Below are 26,267 nucleotides of genomic sequence, written 5' to 3' on the forward strand. Positions count from 1 at the left end.
TGCTCCCATTGATTGATTGAACACATAAAACAAAACAAAAAATGACCTCACAAAAGTTTCCTTCTCAGAAAGGTGGTAAGTCTTTCTAAATAGAGATAAATAGCTGTTTTTATACTTTCACATGATTATGAGGCTTATTCAACAAACTTATAGAAAAAACAGTAAAACACAAAAGGGACCCACTCAAAAATAAATCAAAATGGAAGAAAATGGATACATTTCTTTTTTCTTTCAACAATATTTGATGAGCTTTGCAAATGGTTTGTTTGCTCTTTCTCATATTTTAAGTGTTTGTATTCATTTTATTCATTTATTTATCTATTTTTGCATGTAAAATTTCATGAAATTATTAAGTCCCCAACATCAGGGACGATTGAAGGCGTGGAGGTGCCAATGACCCTGTAGAAATATTATTTTACTCACCTTTAAAACACCTGTAAGTTCACACATCTACACCACATAGCGGTCACATGTGTCAAATTTCAACCTTAATATTCAAGACTCAGGGAGGTTTCCACAGTATTTTTGCGTGATTTCCATTGAAAATATCATGGTGTTACCATTGGCATGACATTGTTCAACAATGACCAAAGATTGAGTTTGCACATCTGTGTAGCATGGCAGTCACATGTGCCAAATTTCAATCTAAATGCTCAAAGACTGAAGGAGTAAGCTGAATCCACAATATTTTGTACGCTTTATAGGGGAACAAATTGTTACCATAGTAATGCATAGTTCAACAATGACAAAAGATTAAATTTGCACATTTTGTACTACAGCAGTCACATGTGCCAAATTTCAGCTAAATGCTCTAAGACTAGGGAAGTTAACTGTTTCCACAGTATTTTCGTAGGACTTTTATTCAAGATATGCTGTTACCGTGGCAATTCATCGTTCAACAATGGCAAAAAATTAAGTTTGCACATCCACATTTTGTACATACCATAGTGGTCACATGGGCCAAATTTCAAGCTAAATGCTAAAAGATTGAGGGAGTTGGCTGAATCCACAGTATTTTTGTATGCTTTTTAATGAAAAGATATTAGCATGGCAACGCATAGCTCAACAATGATGAAAGATTAAGTTTACATATCTACGTACTATAGTGGTCACATATGCAAAATTTCAAGCCAAGTGCTCAAAGACTGAGGAAGTTGACTGAATCCACAGTAATTTTGGATGATTTTCATTCAAAATATGCTGTTACCATGGCAATGCATCATTCAACAATAACCAAAGATAAAGTTTTCACATCATAGCAGTCACATGGGCTAAATTTCAAGCTAAATGCTCAAAGATTTAGGGAATTAGCTAAAAAGCATATAAAGGTATGCTTTTTAGTGAAAAAATGCTGTTACCAAGGCAACATATTGATAAACGTCTAGATAGAAGATGTGTTCTGCACTTCTACACAGTAGTCGTCACATATGTGCCAAAATTCAAATCAAGTACTCCAAAAACACAGGGAGTTAGATTAATCCACTTTTTTTGTATGATTGGTACAAAAAACTGCTGTTGCCATGGCAACATATTTGTTCACACATACATAAATGGCATCTTGCACAACTACACCGTACATTGACGGCATCTTATATCCCAAATTTGAACTGAATTGCTGTAAAACTGATAAAGTAGTTTGATCAACCACAATGTATAAGATTTTGTCAAAATTTGCTGTTGCCATGGCAATGCATTATGCAACACTAACAAAAAGCGTTTGCACATCTTCCTTTGAAAGTGGTCATACATGCCAAATTTGGGGTCAATTACTCAAAAAATGAAAGAGTAGTTCCATCCACAACATTCTGTAATTTTTTTTTTAATTTGCTGTTGTCATGGCAATGCACCAGGCGATACCAATGAAGAAAGTGTCTTGCACATCTTCTTTTGATAGGAGTTACACATGCCACTTTTGAGGTTAATTGCTCAAAAAATGAGAGTAGTTCAATCAATAATTTTTAACGAAAATTTGCCGTTGCCATGGCAACGCATTATGCGATACTAACAAAAACGGTGTCTTGTACATCTACCTTTGTATCTCCATGGTTCAAAATAGTCTAGGACCCTGTTTAATCAAAAGATATAATTGATTTTAAATTGCTGCCACAGACTTCTATGATAGAAGTCAATTTTGTAATCAATTCTAACTCTTCATAATACGAGACCAAGTACAGTGTAATAGGATTTAGGGCATGGCGTTAGAAATCGCTGTTTCATGTTCACAAAAAGTTTTATGTCTGGTTTCGATGACACTTGTGCAGGCTGGTAATTTTCATCTTTATTTCCTTTTTTTTTTTTGAATTTCTATTTGCGCATCCCTGTGTCTTAACCATCATAATTATATCACCTGTCTTTAATAAGAAGGGATAGCAAAAAGTAATTACCATCACAAAGATGTACACACCTTCCCCAGAGAGTGGCTGGTGATACAATAGGCGTTTTCACATCAGCCCGATGTTTCGAAATAGCGCGCTATTTGCTGACTATTTTCTGCGAAAAATATCTCGAGCTTGGATTTTTATCGGGCTGATGTGAAAATGCCTAATGAGACACAAGTCCATTGTATTCCAAACTGTGCGGCAAACCCAGTTTGGCACATGCTTTAAATATTTTTGAGTGGCAGCATCGAACATCTGGCAAAGGATATAAGATGGTTGTGACTCCATTCTTTTTAACCTCCTTGGATTTATAAATCACACTTTGTGTCATTCTGTGATAAGGCAAATATTAAGGACAAGTCCACCTTCATGTACATAAGGATTGAGAGAATGCAGCAGTATTAGTAGAACACAAAGTTTGAGGAAAATCAGACAATCCATTTAAAAGTTCTAAAAATTTTTAAGTATCTGCGCAGTCACTGCTGGATGTGTACTGCTACAGTGTTGGTATATGATGTCACTTGCATACAACGACTGAAGGAAAATAAAAAAGATTTTCACAAAACTTGACTTTTTGAATAAAGTGCGCTTTTAATCGACCTGTTACTGAAGTATGTTAAGGGTACTATTATTCCCCCTGTCTTCTGAAAGAGAGAAGTTGAGTGTTCTTGTGTTATGCGAGAAAAATGGGAATATGTTGAATTTTCTTTATTCTTTCTTTATATCATTGTACACATGAGACATCACAAGCTATCGTTTTTTCATCCAGCTGTGGCTGAGCAGAAACTTCAAAATTCATAACTTTTGAACGGATTGTCCGATTTTCCTCTAACTCTCACTGATATGTTCTACTTAAATTGAAATATCTTATTTTGCTGCATTCACTCAACCCATATGTCCATATAGATTTTTTTACTCTTATGTTATAATGATCTGTACTACCCTAAATCATGTGGCACACTAGTATGCATTCTGTGATAACTGATGCATCTGTTAAACTACTAGTACCAGATACTTGAAGGTGCGACCATTATCTCCTGGATTTACATCTAACTTTGGACTGATGCTGCTTGTTGGTGATGTTGTGTGAAGCTGGAATCCATCAAACTGATACCCTAGAAATGAAATGAACAAATGAGAAGAGTTAAAATTTGTACGGAGGAGAGTTCTGCAAAAACTGCAACATGTATTCTTTCACAAAGCAACAGTGTGCTGCTCTGTACAGTAAAGCTTACAATAATGTACTGCAACATATTTTTACATTAATTTTCATTTTCATTTTCTTCCCTTAAAGCTTAACATTGCTCTAATGCCAGAGACAAAGTGGTAAACAAACAAAATACAAAATGCTTGCTCCTTAGATTCCTAATTGTACAAGAATTTTTCTACAAGTACCCTTAATTAATTACAATATTATTTCTATTCAAATCTTTAAGTCCTACACAATAATGGTAAGTCTACCACATATCACATATTGGTGCCTTGTTACACTGTTTTGTAACATTTGCTATTAAGCAGGAATTCCATTCCAGGTTCAAGCTGATTTTAGAGCTTGTAAACCTGGCAAAGGATGTGGATGAAAAACTAGCAAACTTCAACATTCACATTTTTAATAGTTTCCAAATGATTGCAAAACCTAAGCAGGGGATTGAAAGTGTTGTGAAATATTTGTGGGTGTCCAATTTTAGTTTTTGATTTAAAATAAAACAAAAAAAATAGGACAATTTCTTGTGCACTTGCACATTTGTTTGTGATCTGCTCATAATTTGCTCTGAAAAAGGGTGTTAAAGCCTTGTCATATGTGTACATATATAACTTCCACAAGACGTGCATAATGCTCTGGAAATTTTTGTGAACTTCCATATGGAACACAACAGTTTTTTAGAATATCTTGCGTATGTTAATAGCAAAATCTGTGACGTTTTTCTGATCATTCACAAAATATCTGCAAATTATTCGCATACCTTTTGAGGCATTATTACCTCCGCCACGGGAGGAGGTTATGTTTTCATTACCGTTGGTTTGTTTGTTACGTAGTTGGTTTGTCCATGCGCAAAATAACTCAAAAAGTAGTTAACATATTGGGATTGGGATTAACGGATTAACTTGCAGGAAAGGTTGAGAACGACACAAGTAATAAACGATTAACTTTTTGTAGTGATCCAAGAATTTTGGGGAGAATTTATAAAGGATTTTTGATATTTTGGCAGGAAGGCCGGGTCAATGAACTTGGGAGTTCAGGGCTGCGCGTATTTGAGGTTTGCATGCAGGCACTTAAGTGCGCACTCTGATCTCTGCTAGGGCAAGGCGCGTTGCGCATCTGAGGGTTTACGACGTTACAAAAGCTTCTATATTGTGAAATCGGGCGATTTTTCAGTGGACGGAAATCACTGATCTCTGTGGAAGAGCAAGATCACGGTGGAAAGTAGCTGCTTGATGGAGGTCTGCACTCTCAGAGTGCTTTTCTACTTACAAATGTTTAGCTGTGTGTTACTCGTGATGAGAATTATTTTCAGTGCCATTGTCGCAACAAATAAAAAATGAAAGTGAAAATTTCAGAATGTTGGACTTTGCCATTTTTTGACATTTACATCCTTTGCAAATGGTTCACATGCTCAGTAAAATCAGCCTGTATAGTATGATAAGAGTAAAAACTTGGGAGGACAACAGTGAGAATTTTTTATCAGAATTGGATAAGTAGTGAAATAGGGGAGTTATGAAATTGTGAAGTTTTGCTAATTTTTGCAGAACAGTTTTCAAACATTTGAAAGCAGTACTGTTGACTGCAGAACAGTTTTAATGCATTTTCATACATGTATTTGACATGAATATGCAAATGAGTGAGCTGATGTTGTCATAACCTTACAATTCTCTATTGATCATGTCCAAAGAAATGATAAGATTCAATTTTCTGTTATTGAAGTGATGTTATTCCTGGTTAAATAACTTCAATGATCAGGTCGATATATCAGGATTTGAGACTGATGCATGTTTGCCTTTGAATGAATAACTGAAAATTCAAAATTTGAATTGTATGGCAAGTTGAGAGGGTATAATGGCAACATCACTTCATTGTTTGCATATTCATTATTGACTGTTCAAGAACTTTAACCCTACACCAGCCTGGTTTTTTGAGGGACTTAAAACCATCGGGGGGGGGGGGGGGGACTTTTTGGCCCCACTTCAGATCTCAGTTGTGGATCACGTGATCCTCGAAAAAATTTGCACTAAGGTAGAGGCCAATGTAATCTACAAGACTGTATAGTTTGATTTTTCACATTTTGATTCATGCATCTTATATTAATAAATGCTAATTCATGCAATTTTTTTTTGCACACAAATAAAAAAATGTTAGGTGTTCAAACATACTATTTTCAATATCCTTAACAATAATATTGAAGCAAAAATTTTGGCTTAACAATTACTTCTTTCGAATGTTATTGTTTATTGAATGTCTTATATATTTCTTTGTTGTTTTTTGTCAAAATTTGTTGCAGAAACTTTTTAAAGCATTATCAGCCTAAAATTAAGTTTTGTCAGCCATTGAAGTAAAAATATTTATTTTTGTATGAATTAAATGCAAAAACACAATCTACATTGGATTTGTACACAAAATCATGTTTTAGAGCAATTTTTGGATCAACAAATATTTTTCAAAGGAGCGTACAGGGTGGCTTCAAAACGGTATGTCCGAGAGCGACAAATTTGGTCTCAAAAGTTATGTGATACTTGAAAGTAAAAAGTTATAAAATGTTGCAGTGAGAGCATCATGCGTTGCGGAATGATCATGCGAAACGTCAAGGGGGGGGGGGGGCAAAATGCCTCCCCCCGGTGGGAATAGGATTAAAATGCCATTCATTCCATATTTTTCATCTCATTTTGACAACAACAGGAAAAAAAAAATCAATGTTATGCTAAATAAATTGTACTCTTTTTTCAAACTACATTTCAACTATATTTCTGTGTAATAGAATACAGTAGCACTCGTTATCAATGCATTGGAAATGCAGATCTTCATTATTATCCATTTAATCGATTTGAATTCACCCCCCCCCCCAAAAAAAAAAAAAAAACTTTTGAATGAAGAAAAACTGAGTCTAGGAGACAAATATAATCTAACTTCATGTTGGTGCTGAAAGTGATACGCTCCATCATTGAGGCTTGTGCACACTATATATTTCCAAATCATTCAAAAATTCATAGAAGTTCGTTACTCAACCTGGAAATTGAATGGATATGAACACATTACATTGTAATTCAATAACAAATTTAACTAGAGAAGCACTCTGAGAGCGCAGACCTCCACCAAGCATGCAGCCCTTTTCCATCACTGATCTTGTTCTTCCATAGAGATAACTGGGGTTTGTTGCATAAAAGTTACAATGATGATAACTTTGCCATACAATGGTAACTTCCATGGAATTCTTGATTGTGATTGGCTGTTGAGTATTGTTGCCATGGTGGTTACCATTGGATGGCAAAGTTATCACCATAGTAACTTTTATGCAACGGGCCCCCGATTTCCACCCATACATACTTATAGCATGCTGTTCAAGTGTTTATAGTATGCTGAAAGTCGCCCGATTTCACGATATAGAAGCTTTTGTAACGTCTTAAACCTTCAGAAGCAAGGTGCACCTTGCCCTAGCAGAAACTAGAGCACGCACTTTAGTGCACGCATGCAAACCTCAAATATGCGTAGCCTGAACTCCCAAGTTCATTGACCCTACATGTACCTGCCAAAATATCACACGGACAAACAAACCAACGATAATGAAAACATAACCTCCCACTTTGGTGGAGGTAACAAGGTACAATACAATGTGTGTGATTCTGCATGCAACAAAACTAGTTCAAAGAGGTATGCAAAAAGTAAAATGTCAGCTAACAACATGAACATTCTTGCTTCATTCAGATAGAAATACTGTTGCCTGACACTGATAAAAGCAATTACACATTTATCATTCACTATTACTGTGGTCTCACCTGATGGGCCTTTGCAGTTTGAGCAGACAGCAGCCAAATACCTCCCCACATAGCACGTTCAGTACTATATGAAGCATTCCAGAAAGTTTGGTCTTGTTCCATGAGCTAATGAAAGAGAGCTGAATATACACTGTACATCTATATGGCAGGAGACTGGTGTTTGCACAATCAGGGTTAAATCAAACTTCCCTCCTGCCTCAGCTATTGTCCTTGAAGTTGGCAAGTTTGTTTGGTCTTGGCTTAAACTGCACAGAATGAACCTGACTGTACTTGCTAAGACTGATGTACAAAGAAAATGAAAACAGCATATTCATGGAGTAGCTATACATGTAGCCATCAAAAGTACAGGCATCTGGTATGATTGCTTCACAAACCAGTCCATTAGAAGGCAACAGTGCAAAATGTAGCGTGCACACATATGTCATTCACCTCATTGTGGAATATTATTATTATCGCTAGAGATGATTGAAATCTTATGTAACAACTGAAATGCAGTCAAACCAATCAGGAAAGAATGTTTATGATGTAGAAATAAGAGCCCGTAGATATTTGCTTAATGTACAACTGTAGTTTAGACTCATATTTCTCACAGTAAAAGACTATTCCCAGTGAAGAGTCTATGAAAAAAATATGTGTTTATCTTTACTACCATGACATTTGCAAGAAAATGACCATAATTATGATATGGTTGGTGCTAAGGTAAGCTGTCAGATATTAATGAGGAATATTATCCATGACCACACTAATGATGATCAAGCAATATAAATTTCAAGCTATGTAATCATCTTAAGTCATGTTTTCTCATTATATACCTGTGTATGTACTCAGGTCAGCACGTTTTTACATCTTGTCATCATTGACAGCAGGCCTTAGTTTGGTATAGTTTGGAGGGAATTATACATACATGTATATGTACCAATAGTATATCAACTAATTATTTTGATACAAGACAAGCTTAAAGGGATTGTACAGTTTCGGTTGAGACCTAACTTCAGATTTCTAACATTTTTTGGTGAGATAATGAAAAACCTCTAATGAAATATGAAAGAGCATGTAATTTTATGAGGAATTCAACGTTTATTTGATGAAAATTGGTTTTGAAATAGCTGAGATATCCAAAAAGAGCGATTCTAATAAAGTGTGGGACCCACACTTTCACACGATCGCTTTGTTTTACCTTGTTTTTGGATGTTTCCGTCATTCCAAACCCGATTTCCATCAAGTAAACTTTGAATTCCTCTTAAAATGGTATGCTCTGTACTATTTCATAAGTGTTTTCTTGGTATCTCGCAAAAATTTAAAAGCCCAATTCTCACCTCCACCAAAACTGTACTATCCCTTTAAAGACATGTTCTCTTGATATTTTTTGAGCCAAATCTATATGGGCACTTTCACAGTAAACACTAGTACTACAGGGATGTCCCTTTATTTTCCACAATGCATTATATACCCCAATATCATACAAACTTTTTGTAGAACACTTGAATGAGAGATAACTTTGTCCCAAAATTGCTTCAAAGAAGCAATGTAGTAAAATTTTTGCCGATAGAATAAAAATTTTGGCGTAACACACGCAGATACATATGAAAATCAAATAATGAATGCTCATTGAAACTTTGCTGTTGCAGAGCTACCAAGTCTCACGCAGTGTGAGTGAGACTCAAGCATTTCGGGTCTGTCTCACAATCTCACGCATGACACCCATGTTTCTCACACATTGGGAGCATAGCTTAAAGGATTAAAGTGAGAGCTGCAATTGAAGGCATATTTACCTTTTGTATTTCAAAATAAGTAAGAAATATTCACTTAAGTATGGACCAGCTAAAAATTGAAAAAGCTCCCTACCGTGGGAGGGCAGACACCCTCCTTCAACATCCTCCCCTTGTTCAGTCACTTTGCTCCCTTGCTCATGCACATGCATGCTCCCCGAGATGCTGAGTCATGAAAATCTCACTCATGAAATTTTTTTGAACTTGGCATCTATGCTGTTGTTCATCTGAATAGCTTATCATTGGTTAGAAAAGATAGCAGCCCTACTTTTCTATTGAAAGTTGCATTTTATAGCTGAAGTTTTCACATTAGTGTACAGTGTGTGCAACATAGACCAACAAAAATGCTATAAAGAATAGTTTTGTATGTCCAAGGTAATTTTGTTAAACTTAGTTTAGAAATGCTACAAATACCGGTAAACACAATTTTCAACAGATTTTCGGAGCTGTTTAGAAATGTTCTATTCTATCATTTACTTGGACAACAACAAAGTTTCAAGGAGCATTTATTATTCTTTTGTATATTTTTCATATATTATTTAAGTAACACTTTAGGGTGATATAGTTGGAAACTAATATTGTCCTCTTGCACAAGGCAGGTGAGACACATGCCTCACCTCCCTGCTCATTATAAAACACACACAACACAGAATGCAAGAGAGTACCCGGCCTTCACTGTAACTACACTTTTCACATACACTTTTAATACATGTAGGCCTATCCAACATATTATGAAGTACGTGTTGACTGTTTGGATTAGCTGAGGCCAGGCCTTGCATTTTAGGTGTAGTTGCTTCAACAGGAAAATGTTTGCATCCTTATAGGGATTGTTTGTGGAGGAGCTAATCCCTGTGTAACTACACAGTAGGCCTTTCTACTTGAACTTGGATGTAGACTGTGCAAGTTGATGTAGTCAAATGCATAGCAGCCAAACTGGGCAGACTACACTTTGTAGTACAATCCTGTTCCCACATATAGATACAAGTACAGAGTATTGGTTATGTGGAGTTGTGACTTTGAAGACAAATTTACTGGAGAAAATACCTCATTCTGGCCTGCCAAAATTGACAGTGAAGTACTGGTTAACTAATAATGTGGCGCTACCTCATGCCTGCGTTAGCAGATATGGAAATCTGTATACTTCGTTTTCTTTGAGATGTATGCCACTCCACAAGACGTATTGCTACTCATCAATTAACCAGCATACTATGGCAATACTGTATTGCTGACGAAGAAGATATCATGGTGACATGGAAGCCGTCAGTTGTACAGTTCATCTCATTCACACAGAATGAGCATGAACAGTTGGTACAATGGTGTCAAGAGCAGGATGGGACTTTAGAGGAACCATGGCTAATGGTGTTTTACTGGATGATACTGGAATGATACTTTCATAAGACTGACAGTAAAAATTTGTAAAGAATTTCCAAATGCAAAGGTTTGAAATTTCTGTTGAATTCTGGAATTGAGTGTTAGAATCCAAAAAGGTGCTGGTTGTGACTTGGCGACATGACTACTGGCAGATCTGATATGGAATTAAAGTAGTGGTCCCATAACATCTAGTGGACACACTATCTTGCTGATCATGTGCATTAGTTGTGATCATCTGGAATATAAATACATATAAATATGTGACCTATAGACCTTTGAGAACATGGTGTTGGAACCGCTGGATGAGGAGTCTACTTGAGGCTATGATGTCATGTGTGGACAACTATAAAGAAAATATAGGGAATTACACAAAAACTCACTTTTCTAGCATAATGAAAGAGCACTTGACTAAACGCTTTCAGGAAGCAGGGGAGAATAATTACTACCCTTAATATAATGTATATACATGCTTTAGTATATCAGTATCAAGTTGATAGAATAAGTAATTTTCATGAGAAATGACTTTTTGTGGAATTCCCTTTACAGTTTCTTCATATTGTTGTCCACGCATGACATCATATCCTTTAGTAGTCTCCTCATCCAGGGGTTCCAACACCAACAATTTTAAAAACTCATCACTCGCACCAGATTTTCTGATTTTCCTCAAACTTTCACTGATGTGTTCGACAAGTGTTGCTGCTTTCACTCAATCCACATTTCTTGTTGGGTTTTGGTTTCCTTTAAGTCTCTTTTAATACATTCAGGAGTCTGTTCCAAATGCAATTATTTTCAACACATAAATGACCAAAAAAAAAAAGTGTGCAAGGAAAAACCCCCACCTGCATGGTGTTCACTGTGCATCTGCAACGGTCCAAGAGATTTGCTGTAATTACAGCAAAACTTGTTCTGCTGATATCAGTACTCCAGAAGTAAGTACCCTCCGAGATGCACTTACCAAGTTTTGCTGAAATTACAGCAAAAGTGTTGATGCAAATGGAGTGTTGAGAATTGTGGAAAATCAAGGGGATTGTCATGATTTGCTGTGTAATTTCAGCACTTTTTACCTCTTGGACTAAACTGTGGCCATGTGGAGGATTCTTGTGGTTTTTAAGGGAATTTTGGGAAAACTTGACAATGCTTGAATTTGTCATTTCCAACCACACTCTGTTTTTTATATCAAGTGCAGAATAAAGACATACAAAATATCATAACCTGGTTAGACATGTATTAGCTAAATAAAATGGTGGAGATTTCACCAAAATTGGACATAAAATATGTCAGTTATGTATGTTAGTTGCAAGTCTCCCACTAAACAGTATACAAATCTTAATAAAAGTTTCTTTCTTGAAACAGGATCAATTTAGTGTATCCTTTGTATCAGTTCAAATCAATTCAAATCAAATTTGATTTCCAATATCATACATTCATTAGAATAAAATAAAAAGTTGATTTAATACAATATGAACATATAGGCCTACATTTGAAAACAGCAGAAAAAAAAAGATATGCATGTGCATATAATGTCAAACTACTTCAACAAAATTATTGTATTAATTGGAAAAGACAAGATTGTAGAGATGTGGGCTGCTCCATTAATTTGAAATACAAATAAACACACAAAAAGTATAATAATGGGTGCACAAAGAAGCAAACACCCACACATACAGCGGCACACAAATGATCGAAGATGTAGCAAGGACTAAACAGCAAGAAACATGGGGAAGCTGCATTGAATAGAGAGAATCAAACCATTGTGGTTTTGAGTCCAATTCACAATAAGCAACAATGCTTTCTAGAGGAAACGACATTGCATTTGCTATATTGCACCAAAACTAAGATTTTGATAACATTTCTTTTGTTTTGTCAATATAAGCCAACTGGAGAGTTGAGAGGTGATGAAAACATCGCTCTTTGCAATTCCAAGATATGTGGTGAAACATTTGAAAATGTAAAATTCTCTACCTCTTTATCATCTCATGTCCTGCTTTCATGAAACCTTTATAATCCTTTTCATTGGATATCACTCTATCTCTTGAAGCCTTCTTGAACATGGTGTGGCGTTACACACCTTAACTCACGGCACATCTTACAGGAACTGAATCATTTGAGCGGAAGCCGGAAAGCCTTTGACCTTCACAAAAGTTGACCTACATGTCAACAAACTGTAGACGTAAGGTGCTAACTCGACCCCACGGTAGCAGCTGTGGACATCCCACAGTATTTCCTACAGTCACATCTTTAGCTATCACAAGGGTGACTGTATGATAGCATCTTTAGTACAATTAAAGCTGAAGAAAAAATATTGCCCTAGAGGAGCTTGGAAAAATATAGCAGAGTAACCTTTGTTTGCTCAGCCTCTTTGCTATGAATTGATCTTTTCTTACTACTTTTTCCTCTCTCAAAGTACGTATTTTTTATAAGTATGTGCCATTCAGACTCCTCAGGTTTTGCAGCTCTGTGCTATTCAGTGGGAGCAGCAAGCACACACAGGGGATTGTAACCTTATGCCATCTCCTACCTAGCGATAAGGTTGCACACTTTGTAGCTGATAAATGCGAACCATAGGATCACTCTACCCAGAATTGAGAGGAGAGTCTGGCAAATGAAATCTGACCATCTGTTTGACATGGAACACAACGGCATCCTGAAAGTGTTTACTGGCTCTATAAATACACACATAACAGAAGTATGTTGCTTTGAGCCGATACTCCACAGTCGTATAAAGACATACATGTATTCTGTTCATGAACTCTGGTCCCTGTGTGCAAAGGAAAAATATCAGGTAATAGTCATGTTGTAGCTTCATAATTTTGTATCCCCCTTTGTCCCTTCCATGTTCCTTCACGGAAAGGGAAGAGTAGAAGCAGGAATGCTTTGCCATAGGTGACAGTGTTCACCTGAATCACGAACACGAACAGGTGATTTTTGGTTAAGTCCTACAGAATGCATATATTTTCATCATACACACAGGCCCGGCCCTGACACAAAATGCATTACCTTCTTTATTCCTCTTGGCCAATAATGTACGTCTGTATACTTTTACTGTGACAGTTTTGTTATTGGTTAATATCATTATAGTTATTTTGGTAATGAACTCAATAATAATGAAATCATTAAATTGTATCTACAGATCAAATACTCCATGAAGTGTATAGCACATTGCTGAAGAATTCAGACTGCTCCTATAAGGTCTGTAGATATCGTTCCTACATTTAAAAAAAAAAAAAAATGTGCTTGTAACCAGTCAACAGTTTCTTCCAGGAAGATTCCTCCCATAGACTGAAGTCTAGCCTGTCATTACTGCCCTTGCTTTCAAGGGGCTAATGTGGATGAACATCTTTCCATAAGACCAGAAAATTAGTTTTGTGCATACAATATAACAGAAGCTTGGTACTGTACCCCAAAATTTCCCTAACTGAAACAGGATCTCAAAGCCAGAATATAAATAAACAGAATACCTGTTGTTAAAAAAAGGTGAAGAGTTCAACCAATATGATTAGTGTCATGTGGCAGAAAAAAAGATCAATATGTTCGACACTGTGTAACATAAACTTGCACCTAAACGTATGTGTCATATCATTATGTTTTCATTGGGCAACCTGTAGCTACACGCTAATGGCAAGATGTGCATGTGTCAGTGTTGACAAGCTTACCCCAGACTTAAAGGGATGGTACAGTATTGGTGGAGATGAGAATTGGGCTTCTAACTTTTTTGCGAGATACCAAGAAAACACTTATGATACAGTACAGAGCGTACCATTTTAAGAAGAATTCAAAGTTTATTTGATGAAAATCGGGTTTGGAATGACTGAAACATCCAAAAACAAAGTAAAACAAAGCAATCGCAATAAAGTGTGGGTCTCACATGTTATTAGAATCACTCTTTTTGGGATATATCTCAGCCATTTCAAAACCAATTTTCATCAAATAAACGTTGAATTCCTCATAGAATTACACGCTCTTTCATATTTCATAAGAGGTTTCTCATTATCTCACCAAAAAAATTTTAGAAACCTGAAGTTAGGTCTCAACCAAAACTATACGATCCCTTTAAAGACCTCGTAACAATGGGAGAACATTGAGTGGGAAGGCTGGCCCAACTCAGATATATTAGGCGTGTTCACATCAGCCCAATGTTTCGAAAAAGCGCGCTATTTTCTGACTTGGGAAATTTTCCCGATAGCGAAATAGCACGCTATTTGATAATGTGAACACAAATTAACGCTCTAATTGTATCGCTCTGATCGAGAAAATTTCTCAAGTTCAACTCGGAAAATTTCTGAAATAGCGGGATAGTAGCGCGCTATTTGATGATGTGAGAAATTAGCGCGATGCATCCCATTATGCCTAGCGTGTGTGACCCGATCGATCGAGGCAAACTGCACACAAGTCACGAGGAATTTTTGAGAGGGCACACACATTGCTTATGCTGTTTGCACATACTCAGCTGTCAAATTAGCTCGACAAAAATTCGGGCTGATATGAATAAGAAATGAAATAGCGCGCTAACTCGCAATCGCGAAAAATTTCTCGAGCTTGGATTTTTATCCGGCTGATGTGAAAACGCCTATACTTGTATGTGAAACTCCCTGTATCAATGAATTGTGAACAGCTTTATAACTGATCTCTTTGAAGTATGCATACAGCTGAGGAATTTCAGTTAGCGTCAACAGTTGCGACAACCATATGCTTTGATGCGCATGTTCTCTGACGGACATCGTGGTTTTTGTACACGTATGTATCCTGGAGGGCGGCGAATGAAGATCAATTCCATCGCCCCTTCCATGTTTGTCCATGCTACTGGGTCTTTAAAAGCCCTTTATTGGTGAGCATTGCCAACACCTAGCCCTTTTTCTCTGCCTAGCTGCAATTATGGAGATATACATCGTATGGGCGATGGCTGACACTAATACATTGATGAGAAATGACTAGGTAGTGATAGTTTCCCTGCGACATATGATTTGTAATATTCCCCAGATCAAGGCTGACGTGTAACGAGTTTACTGATATCAATATACAGTGGATAATCAATGCTAAAAGAATCATGGACATACATCCCATGAAATCCACTGGACACAGACAAGAAGTGTTAAAACCATCAATATTTACCACCCATCAAATATAAAATGATGGTGGGGATCACTAAAGTGTAAATTCGCAGGAGATCCAAGTTCGATGGCTCCTAGCTGCCTTCCAAAACATCCCAACCCATCATGGTGTGTGGATGCATTCATCTGGCACTAATAGGGCATAAATACGAAGGTCACACTATTTTTTGTCACATGCAAATGAGCTGTGCGTAAGTGTGTGTTGTATGCGTGTGCATAGCTGTTCTGTGTGTGGATACCACAGTGCCTACTATGGTCATATGCCAGTTATGGCGAGCCCACTAGCAGCTGGCAAGTTGGTCTAATATTTTATATATTTTCTCTTCTTTTTTTTATCTAGAGACTGGGTTTTTTTTTTACCTGACAGTACCTTTTTCTTCTTTTGTTTAATGATACATTGATTCATCTCCTCTTCTAGTTTTGCCTTTCAACTCAGTGCTGTTTGCAATCTGCATTTTGCATTCAATAAAGATCTACACAGCAGACTTTATCTTATGCTACACAAATGCAGATTGTATGTGTATAAACTTAAACCATAACAAGTATACTTTATGTGAGATTGAGCATTTGTAGAATATCTATGATAAATTTAAGAAACCACAGTGTACAATGAGGGCCTTATGAGATAACATGTTTCTCTCACTGAACAGGCATAATAACAATATAAATATTACTTGCCTGACATTGAGTTTCAATTGCCCTGAGCACAAGAGCAAGAATGCTTTTCTAGCACCTTTCTACATGACATGAAGCTTCACAGAATTTTGTAGGACCAGGGAGGTCTCTTTCCACCTCCCTGGTAGGACCAAATTATGGGCAACCAAGACAGAGCACATCTACAAGTGCTGTAACAGTCTCATCTCTTTCTGCCATGATGGGTGATCATGAACCCAAAATATGATGAGTAATGAATAAAGAGCCATCATGACATAAAAAAACTAAATGCTCAGTAAATTGAATTCAGTATATATGTATGTATGACAGAGTAAAGATTGTCAAAACATTGTAATATGATACACAGTGCTCTGGCTCAGGTGTCTTGAAACTACAAATTGTTGAGTTGTAACACCAACTTTCCTTCAGTCGGAAGGGATCTAGAACAAACATAAGATTTTATAGGGCAGCATGACTCATTAAGCATCTTAATTGCTTTAATTTGTAGGTCAAACAAGTGCCACAGTCCCACTTCATTATTCCATTAACAAAATCTTTATTTGATTAATGGAAAAGTCATTCTCAAATCTTGCCTTTGAACCAGCATGTAAATTGGAGCTAACTTGAGAGTACAATGAATGCACACATGAATGACATGTAGCCAGCAAAAAAAAAAAAAGAAAAGAAAGGACAAAAGAACACACTGACCACCTGATTCCTACTATATCTGTCAAGGTGACTTACGTATCTCTTCTATAACTCGAGATATAATTACTATTAAACCCAAGCTTATATTACGGTAAATTTCCATTTTCCCTCTTTAATTTGTCCAATTTCATTCATGTACTTGTTCTTTTACTTCATTCACACAAAATCAGTGTATCCTTTAAAAGAATATTTCTCCATAAATCAATAAAAAGAAATCCAAGAATTCTTGTCTTTTTTAAATGTAATACTACTCTAAAAATGTTCCGAATTTAGGCCCATTCACATGGACAGGAAGATAACTATTTCCCCAAGTGTAATTTAGACCAATATAAACGGCAGTAATACTTTACTTTACCTACAAAACTTTCAGGTTTGTTTGTTTGTGTTTCTGTTTTTGTATTCAAAATTGGGTACTTTAAAACAATTGCAACACTAACAGCTGTTTACATTAATATAACACTAATGGAATAATTGTATCCTAATGGAAAGAGTTCCATGACCATTTACGTGGTAACTTATTTGAGACTATCTATTGCTGCCCTCATGAATGCCCCTTCTATGGAATGGTCACAGACTACTGTACATGTAAGTGCTTACATAGTTGCTAATAACATGTCGTTGAAGAGTGGCACGTTTTGAAAAAGTCAGGCAGTGCAAGTTCGATGGTACACTACTATTTTATGTTTAGCACCTGATGCAATAACACGTACACTCGGTACACAACTACAATAAAAAGGTTATGTGCTGTTTCTGTTTGTCACAATCAAAGTTTTACCATGTACTGCTTTGCAATTTTCCTATGATTTTTTCTTCTCATGAGATGGGGGAGGGGATTTTATACAAAGCTATTTGCTCAAGTCTGAAAGTACGATCAATCAAAATGTGTATATAAACAAAATGGCAGTTTGACATCCAATACAGAATTTAGAACTATACCGAGAGCTTTATATCTTTATACATTATTATCAGTTATCACTAGTGCAAATTCTTGCATGGAAACTCACACATCTACAATAAGCACATCATATATTTTTCTTGCTCATGCAGACATGTTCAATCCAAACAACAACCTGCAAATACAAACTGTGGTTGTATAATCACATGATTGTCTATGCAGTCAAGCTTTGCTTTATAAGCATCCCATATTTTAGTCACACATCAATTGTTAGGTTTTTGTGTGGGAATTTGTGATGCACACTGCTTGAGCCTGCAAATACTGTCTGTAAGTAGACACCATTATACCCCCACCTTACAGAACAGAATGACAACACTGTATGAATGAGCTGAAATTTTCATGATGGCAAGGTCAGTTGGCAGTCAAATTATGCCAATAATACTCATATATTTGTATTTTAACAAATCACAGCAATGTATTTGTCTGAGAGATTTATGACAGCATTCGATCATTGTCGAATTTCCTTTAAATATTATCGCAGAAAATGCGCAATCTTCAGTCATCTTTAGATAAAACAATACCGTATGTCAAAAAAAAAAAATTAAAAAGGGACCCTCCGCACTGATATCTTTAAAATTAGTGAATCAATCTGAATACAAATTCAGGGTATGAAACTATAACTCATTGCCCACATCTTACAGAAAACCCCATTCGATTTGCTTCAGTGGTCAAAGAGAAATGAGGAATTTTGTAGAGGATGTCAAGAATCTCTTCCCTCCAAGTTCTGTCTATGGTATTCATACACGAGAGCATCGGAGTGCTAAACTTGGAAGAATCAGACTCATGACATGCTTTACAACAATCCACATTTCTCTGTGACCGCCTAACCAAACTGAATGGGGTTTTCTGCAAAACAGAGCTAAGATGTTATATCTTAAGATCCTGAAGTAGCATTTAGACAGTTTAATCATACTGGGTGTTATCAATACGAAAATCTGATTGTAATTCTTTTGGGACATACTGTACATTGCATTATCAGTAAGGTATGTTTAATTTCCTATATGTTTATACTTCACTTATCACTCCAAGGACCAAGGTGCATTCTGAATAGGTGAAATACAAATATGTGAGCAGCTCTTTGGACTCTGTGCATATTATCTGTAGTATATGTTTACTTTACCATATATGAACTGGAGTGGAATGGATTAATTTTCTATTGGGCGGAAAATAAAAATAAAAAGATGTAGGATAGTCCACACAGACAAGCATCCGGGCCTACAGTTATGTATGATCATGGCTGCAAACATTAGTATCAACTGCACAGGTGTACCAACATCTATGGAATGCACTTCCTGATGGGGAAACATTGATTTTTAGTCTCTACACAAGGTCTTAATTCAAGTCCCGCTATCCCCCATTTGTGCCAAGACAAAAAGGGCAGGCTGCAGCTTCGTGTAACCCTCCATTCACAAAACTCAGCGACCCATAAATGTTATGTAACAGTGGGAGATTTATGATGCTCGCATGACTTTCAGCGATGCGCAAGATGGCTGGCTTTCTTTTAATTTGTTTGTAGTCTTCACTTGCACATGTCTTGGTGAACTCCTTGCCCCCCAAAAAAAATTATCCATTTATTTAAAATGCAATCTAATGCATGGGCAAAACTGTGGGAAGAAGTGTACTGAAGTCTTGACCTATAGCACAGCTTTGCAGAAGTCACATTTATTTACCCTCAATGTGCATTAAAATTGTGAGATTACTATCATCAATCTATATGTCCTTTGCTGTACGGCTGTTGAAGTATTCTAAATGAGTGACTATCTTTGTCAACTCTACACAAAACCCTCACAGGTCATACATACAAGTGTTTATTAATCATACAATGTACATGAGGATTCTAACTATTAGTATGTGGTACTGTGTGCCCATCATCTACACAGAAGACTGGTAATAATAACATGGTCTACTTGGTCAAGATGCCACACACGTGCAGCTTTTACATAATTTGTCAGCATAGAGAGTCTAAGTATGATACCTGCCCAAAATCACCTACCACTTGGTAATGGTACATTGTCTTGCAGATCCCATCGGCTATAGGACTATTTAGCACTCAAGATAAAAGAATACGCATATATATATTTTCAATTCTTCCTGTGCTGCCATTCACATATAGACTGAGTGTGGATATACAGACATACAGCTGTAGTAGCAAAATTTGTTAGGATTTGGGAGGGCTGTTCACTATCAACCGACCCCTCCCATATGAGTTGATGCATGTTTTGCTAATTACAATGTAGGTTAACAAATACACTCTGAATATTTGTATTATAGTACTGATTCAACGTCTGACATATTTGTGTGAGGTGTAATCACTAGTGTGCCCCCATCTTGTTCCTCCCTCGTTTTCATTCAACACCTACACACTTAGCGTGGGTGCATGCACCCTTGGATACGACCATATTTGGGCAAGCCACTGCCAACTTCTGTGAATGCTTACTGCTCATTATATGATCACAACTAGCTAACCACACCCAACAACTGATATACTTCTGTGGGAGCCCCTGTAACAAAACACTGAGAAACTGCAAATGAAGACAAGCATTTCAAAATAGAATCAGATTGCCAATCATTTTCTGACTTTCACACACACACAGCAATCACCATCACACTCGATTGGACTAATTCTGTCCCACGATGACTGTGCTAACTAGCGATATGCACTGGCCACTCGACATATTTTAAAAATGCAATTTGCCATATAAAAAAATGAAACAAACTTGCAGAGAAAGTGTACATCAAGTATCACACATCTACATGTAATCACTGCTGCAAAAGGAATTTTCAAACTAGAATATATGTCAATTGTTACTTAAAATCAAACGCTGGTATGATTCATCATTACAGAGTTCAAAAGAAAATATTATTGACACTTCCAATAATGATTCAGACTGCAAGTAATAGTACTGACAACAAACATACTCATTTACAAATTTACCCGAGTGGTTTTGAAAACTTCTGTATACATTTTTTTAAAAATCATTCTCACATGTTCAGTAGTAATGATATCCTCCTCAAAATAATTGTGTTAAATGAAAGCAAAACTTTGACATTCCTACTGATAGCTTTTTACGTGTAGTCTACCAATATGCATCTACACCATCCAACATCACACTATACATGTAGACTTTCCCAAGTCACTGCAAAGTACATCAATTCATTAGTTACAATACAAGCTATTGGGATGTGTCCATAGCAAGTCATGACATTGTATGCCTTCTTGTCCAAACTATTTACTAAAGGAGGTGTTGGCCATAGATTATGTGGGTGGAGCCACACGGGGTAAAGGTGGAAAACGCAATTTGCTAGTTTATTTCCCCTTTTCACGTCTTTACTTTACTTGCTAAAAGTGAATGATAAAACCCACATAAATCTATAGAAGTATTTGAGGGTCACATTTCTCCAATTTTCTTGACAGGAGGCTGGCCAGGTCTGATCATAGATTATACATCTAAAATATGATCTACATGGTATGGTAGTACAATTTCATATTACAGACCTAATGTCACAACACTACATAAAAGGGGAGAGAAGTTGAAAGTGTCATTCTAAACTCAATAGGAGAAGAATGAATTAATTATCATCCATTTGTTCTTACTGTAAATCATTCGTTATTTTAGCACTTTTATGAGACAAGACAAAATAAAACTGACATACATTATTTTGAAGGAAGTAGCCCTTATTCTAAGTACATTCAGGATGTCTCCCAACAACAACAAAAATTAGCTCTTTATATCTGAAAATGACATTGTGGACATATTTTTCTTTTCTCATTTCCCTCTATTCTCCTTTTTCTTGCTTTGAAAAAAAAGAAAGGAAGTTTGAGCTGTCAAACATAACCTGTGTCATTCACGTAACAACCACGCTGGAATGAAATCTAATGGGCAACGGAAAGAATTGTGAAAAGGAATAACTACACTAATCTCAATGGATTCCACTTTAATGTAATCACTATGTGATTCATCATAAAGTTTGTGAATAAAAAGCCACTCTTTTACAGCAGCTGAACTGAAATTCCTCAGGTAAAAAAGACTTTGGGGTTATTTGGTAATTGGATAAGTACAATCGGCTGCACACAGAAGGGATGCCTTATCTATTATCTGCTCTGTCAACAAGGTATCACCCAATTATCAAACAAATGTGTGTCTGACTGAGGGTCAAAGTGTAAGGACTTTGATAGCATCTATAGCACCTGTGGGTTTTATTCCTCTGACAGCGTCCAGGGCTTGTACACGTATGACGTCAATTCAGTAACATTCAGTTTGACCAAGATAAACAGTGATCTCGATACTGTTCAATCATGTGAATGATGCTCAAGTCTAAAATGGAGCGCAAGTCTATAGTTCCATCCAAAGGATTAAACAAATAAGGGTTATCATAAGTTTGCTTTCATATTCAATAGGATCACCTTACCATGTTTGAAAGACTTATCAAATACTAAAAACAAATGTATGGTTTGCATTCCTTCTAAACTTTATGTTACATGTCAAATCAAATGAGTTAAAGTCAACTCTTCACACAATCGAATAAATTCAAAGAGTTATGGGAGCAAAGTCATCCTTTAAGTGACCAAATGAGGTACACCTTTAAAAACCATGGGTCCCCTTTTCACCCCATGTTTCCGCTGCCAATTTAAACTGGCCCCTTCACGGTTTCCTGTTCAAATTTCTGCCATGTTGCACCACTGAGTAAAGCGGAAAAAAAGCAGACTGTCTGACCTGCGAGTACTCGAGCCAACCTACATCTGTGCACCATCTTACCTCGACATACATACATCACATTACCCACTTTATTGGGAAACAATTCCAATTTAAGCTCTGAAGGGAAATTCATAAATGCCACTGAGCAGGTTTATTGTGAAAACTTCAGCGTGTTTTTTCCAGCCTGAGGATTGTTTAGTGTTTTAAAAAAAATGAATATAATATAATGATATTTTGATGTTAAAACATTTTAATACTATATCGCATGATGTACAAATAATGTTAACCATAAATTGTAACACAGTAATATCTAGTTGTACAACTGTTCTTCTAAGTGGCTCTTCAAATTACATTGTAAAACAAGATGATAAATCCCTGTCTTTTTTTCTTCTTTTTTTTGCAGTCTACAATGGAGTATACAGTATTACAGTCAAAGAGAGAAATCTTTCTTTGTTTTTTAACGGCACTAGAAATTACAGAAATACTCTGATATTATCAGTGATTACCATCTTGTGTATAATGTCTACGCACGATTTTTTTTAATAGTTGTAACAGGGTCAACAAAATTAATATTTAACTCAAGCCCAAAAGGTTTCCAATGTATTCTATATTGTCAACCCACAGGGCACATCAAAATAACAATCTTGCCACAAGGATAGATACATGTATTCAAAGGTATTCACTGAGAAAAAAAAACAACACTTCTTTTAATATACCACACTCTCAACAAACTAAGGATGAAGAAAATATATTAGGCTTGACCTTTGTCTACTAGAAGTACAGTACTTCATGAAGTTTTTATTATTTAGGCTAATCATCAGCTTTATTACATGATAACAGTCTACAATCCATTTCTGCTTTGTGTAAAGAAATCTATGAAGATTGTTTTCATTTGCAGTTTGATGCGCACTCTTTAAAATCTGTTAGTGTCAAAAAGGTATCAAAATCTTAACTTTGTGAACCTAACATCACCTATCAATTACAAAACTTTTCAACTTTGCTGCTCGACTTTTTCTTAAAGCATGCACCTAATATGTCTCGGGACCTGTTTTGTGAGATTGTCCCTGGATTAGGTACTTGAATGAATAAATCAAACTTTTGGCAGTAAAATTCAAGTAAAAAGCACCAATATCAGATTTTCAAGAATTATTGATTGAAAAGGAGTGTTTAAATGTTGTGCTGCTGACGCTGATACGTTCAGGAAGCACACCAACCTCTAAGAATTGTCTGTGGAATGCATTAGCATGCAAGACCTTTCAGGGATCTGGCGATTGACTGATCCCTGACCACAGTTTCTCGCATCATGTACAACAAGTTGTTTAAAAAAAATGGTTGCAACTGCTGAACATGCAGTTACCATGGTAACAAACATTTAAAACCATGGTGACAAACATTAAATGCCCATAGTGAATTGCCCAAGTGGCTGCCATATAAACTATTTGTATGGTTACAACTTGAAAGTTGATTGCAACAACCTGGCTATGACAACACTGCTGTTGCCATGGTAACTGTAATCCCTTAGTGCATCCTCTTCACAAGCTTGATCTTCATTAGGTTTTCTAATTTGCCCTGTTTTCAAAACTTGCCTACTTACAAAAAAGCAAACAGACAAACAAACAAAACAAAGACCCTAAACATGTCATCATTGGCCCAATAAAGAAAAATTCTAATTGGCAGTGAAATATCTAAGATCATAGATCATGGATAATACATACAGTATGTAGAACTACAATTTGTAAAGGCCTGTCCACTAAATGTAGTTGGTTCTTCTGCTAACATACAAATATACTATAAAGTATTTTCTGATTCCTGTCTGAAGCTACTCAGAAGATATGTCCTGAGTCTAAAGATTTATTTTGCATTGAAGGAGCATCATCTCTTGACTGAAAGATCAGTCTGTATCTTGTCGGGGATATATTTCGTGGAGACTGCATCTGGCTTCATGGAATCCTCTAGTAAATATCTACGGAGGAGAGCCCTAAATGCCACAAAATAATGAAAGAAAAAACTCCTCCAGCCAGACGGATTTTTCTGTCTACATCATCTCATGCACCATGGGAAGTGCATGCATGGAAGAAAAATGGGAGTAATCTCAGTGACATATACGTGTATATACTGCTCATACTGTCAATGACTGTATTTCCTTCTCTTTTCGTGATTATCTTTTTCTTTTCTTTTGATCCTGCATAGAATTTGAAACACTACAAAGCTAATATGCCACTTTGTATTCATGGTCAGGCAAGTGACAAACACCTGACTGGACACAAATATGTACAGTTTAATCAGACTTTTTGGTAATGTCAAGATCAACACAGTGAAAACATTAATGGTAACAGTGTAATTCACAGTTACCAAGCTCGGAACTATTTCACTGAAAAAGACTCAACTTAATGAAACGTTGGTTCTCTATTCAGATTTGGTCACCTTGTCCTTAGATGAAATGTTTGTCAAAGCACAGCAACTAAAGATGAAAATACTCGAGTATTTGTCATCTTCGAGTCCTCAACAGTTGTGACCACAAGAGGTTTTATGTACGGACAGAAAATGTGCTCCATCAAGCTTGACACAGAATTACTGTTGCAGGTGCAGAAGCCCTGCGAATGCGCTAGGGTACGCGTGTGACCGCGACATGCAAGCCAAGGTGTGCATGAAGATTACAGGGTACATATTCCGTCAAAAAAGGGGGATATATCAGCGCTCTTCTTACGATGAAAAGTCAAGTTTATCTTCTCAACCTCTGTTATCTACTAGAAACTACAACGACAGTAAATGGGAAGAAATCAAAGTAACAAACCTCTTAAATCAGGACTTGTACGTAGGCCAGCGGTTCTGCTTCTTCGGCTTCGTGAAGGGTGGAATGTAGCAGGCACGCCGGGTGAAGATGGGAGATAGCATAACAGGTGGGGTCGGGCGACTGATTTTTTTCGTTGCCGTCTGGTGCAGGAGTTGAGATCGAGAGCACGCCTAGCTAGGATCGATTGCTAGAGATAAAGCGGTCTATCTAGTTTTAATAAAAGTCGTTTTGTCACGTAGGGCAATTTTGTTTTAAATATCTGCAAAGGCGCAGGAAAAGCTACAGGAATATTATTTCTAACTGTGATCGCATATTTATTTCTTTACAGCTAAAAACTACAAACAGCACATGATAGAATAAGAGACAAATACAATCATTGCTGTATCACTTGCATCCCGATGTACCAAGAATCCCGATAAAGTCTGAATTACTAATCATACCTTACTTCTGTTCTTATTACATCAAATGCTTTAAATCATTTTATACTTCATTGCAAAATATTGAAAGGCAGCCTATACTTCCTCATGTTAATGGCTTTCAACCGCACAAAAGCCGAGTTTCTTGATTTTGATGTCTATTGTGCCATAAAAAGAATCATCGTGTATATTTTAGTCTAAACCATTTGTACGATCTATATTTGAACTGGAGCGGAATTACATGTAACAGTGAATGTACACTCCAATCGACTCCAGGTCCCATCAACTAAAACGAATAGAGTATTAACATGAGGGAAATTATATTGGCAGGCTTTTTATGGGAAAGAAGAAAGTGATAGAAATGTTGAAGTTTTGTTTTCGTTTTATTTCGTTTTATTTCATTTCCAACACATAACATTTGAATACACATG

At 36.4% G+C, this 26,267-nt stretch overlaps 1 protein-coding gene across 1 annotated transcript in view; it reads right to left on the reverse strand.

The window, feature by feature from the left end:
* LOC139739550 (gelsolin-like protein 2) overlaps positions 1-25,556 on the reverse strand; it is a 75,786-nt gene extending 50,230 nt beyond the window's left edge. Inside the window, exon 1 of the mRNA XM_071650153.1 lies at positions 25,421-25,556. The gene's annotated coding sequence lies outside the window, so the exon portion shown is untranslated. The remainder of the gene's footprint in view (positions 1-25,420) is intronic.
* Between the last annotated feature and the right edge of the window lie 711 nt (positions 25,557-26,267).

The sequence above is a fragment of the Diadema antillarum genome, unplaced genomic scaffold, assembly GCF_040938485.1.
Source record: "Diadema antillarum isolate AM-2024a unplaced genomic scaffold, OU_Dant_1.0 seq00000807_RagTag, whole genome shotgun sequence".
NCBI classification, from domain to species: Eukaryota; Metazoa; Echinodermata; class Echinoidea; order Diadematoida; family Diadematidae; genus Diadema; species Diadema antillarum.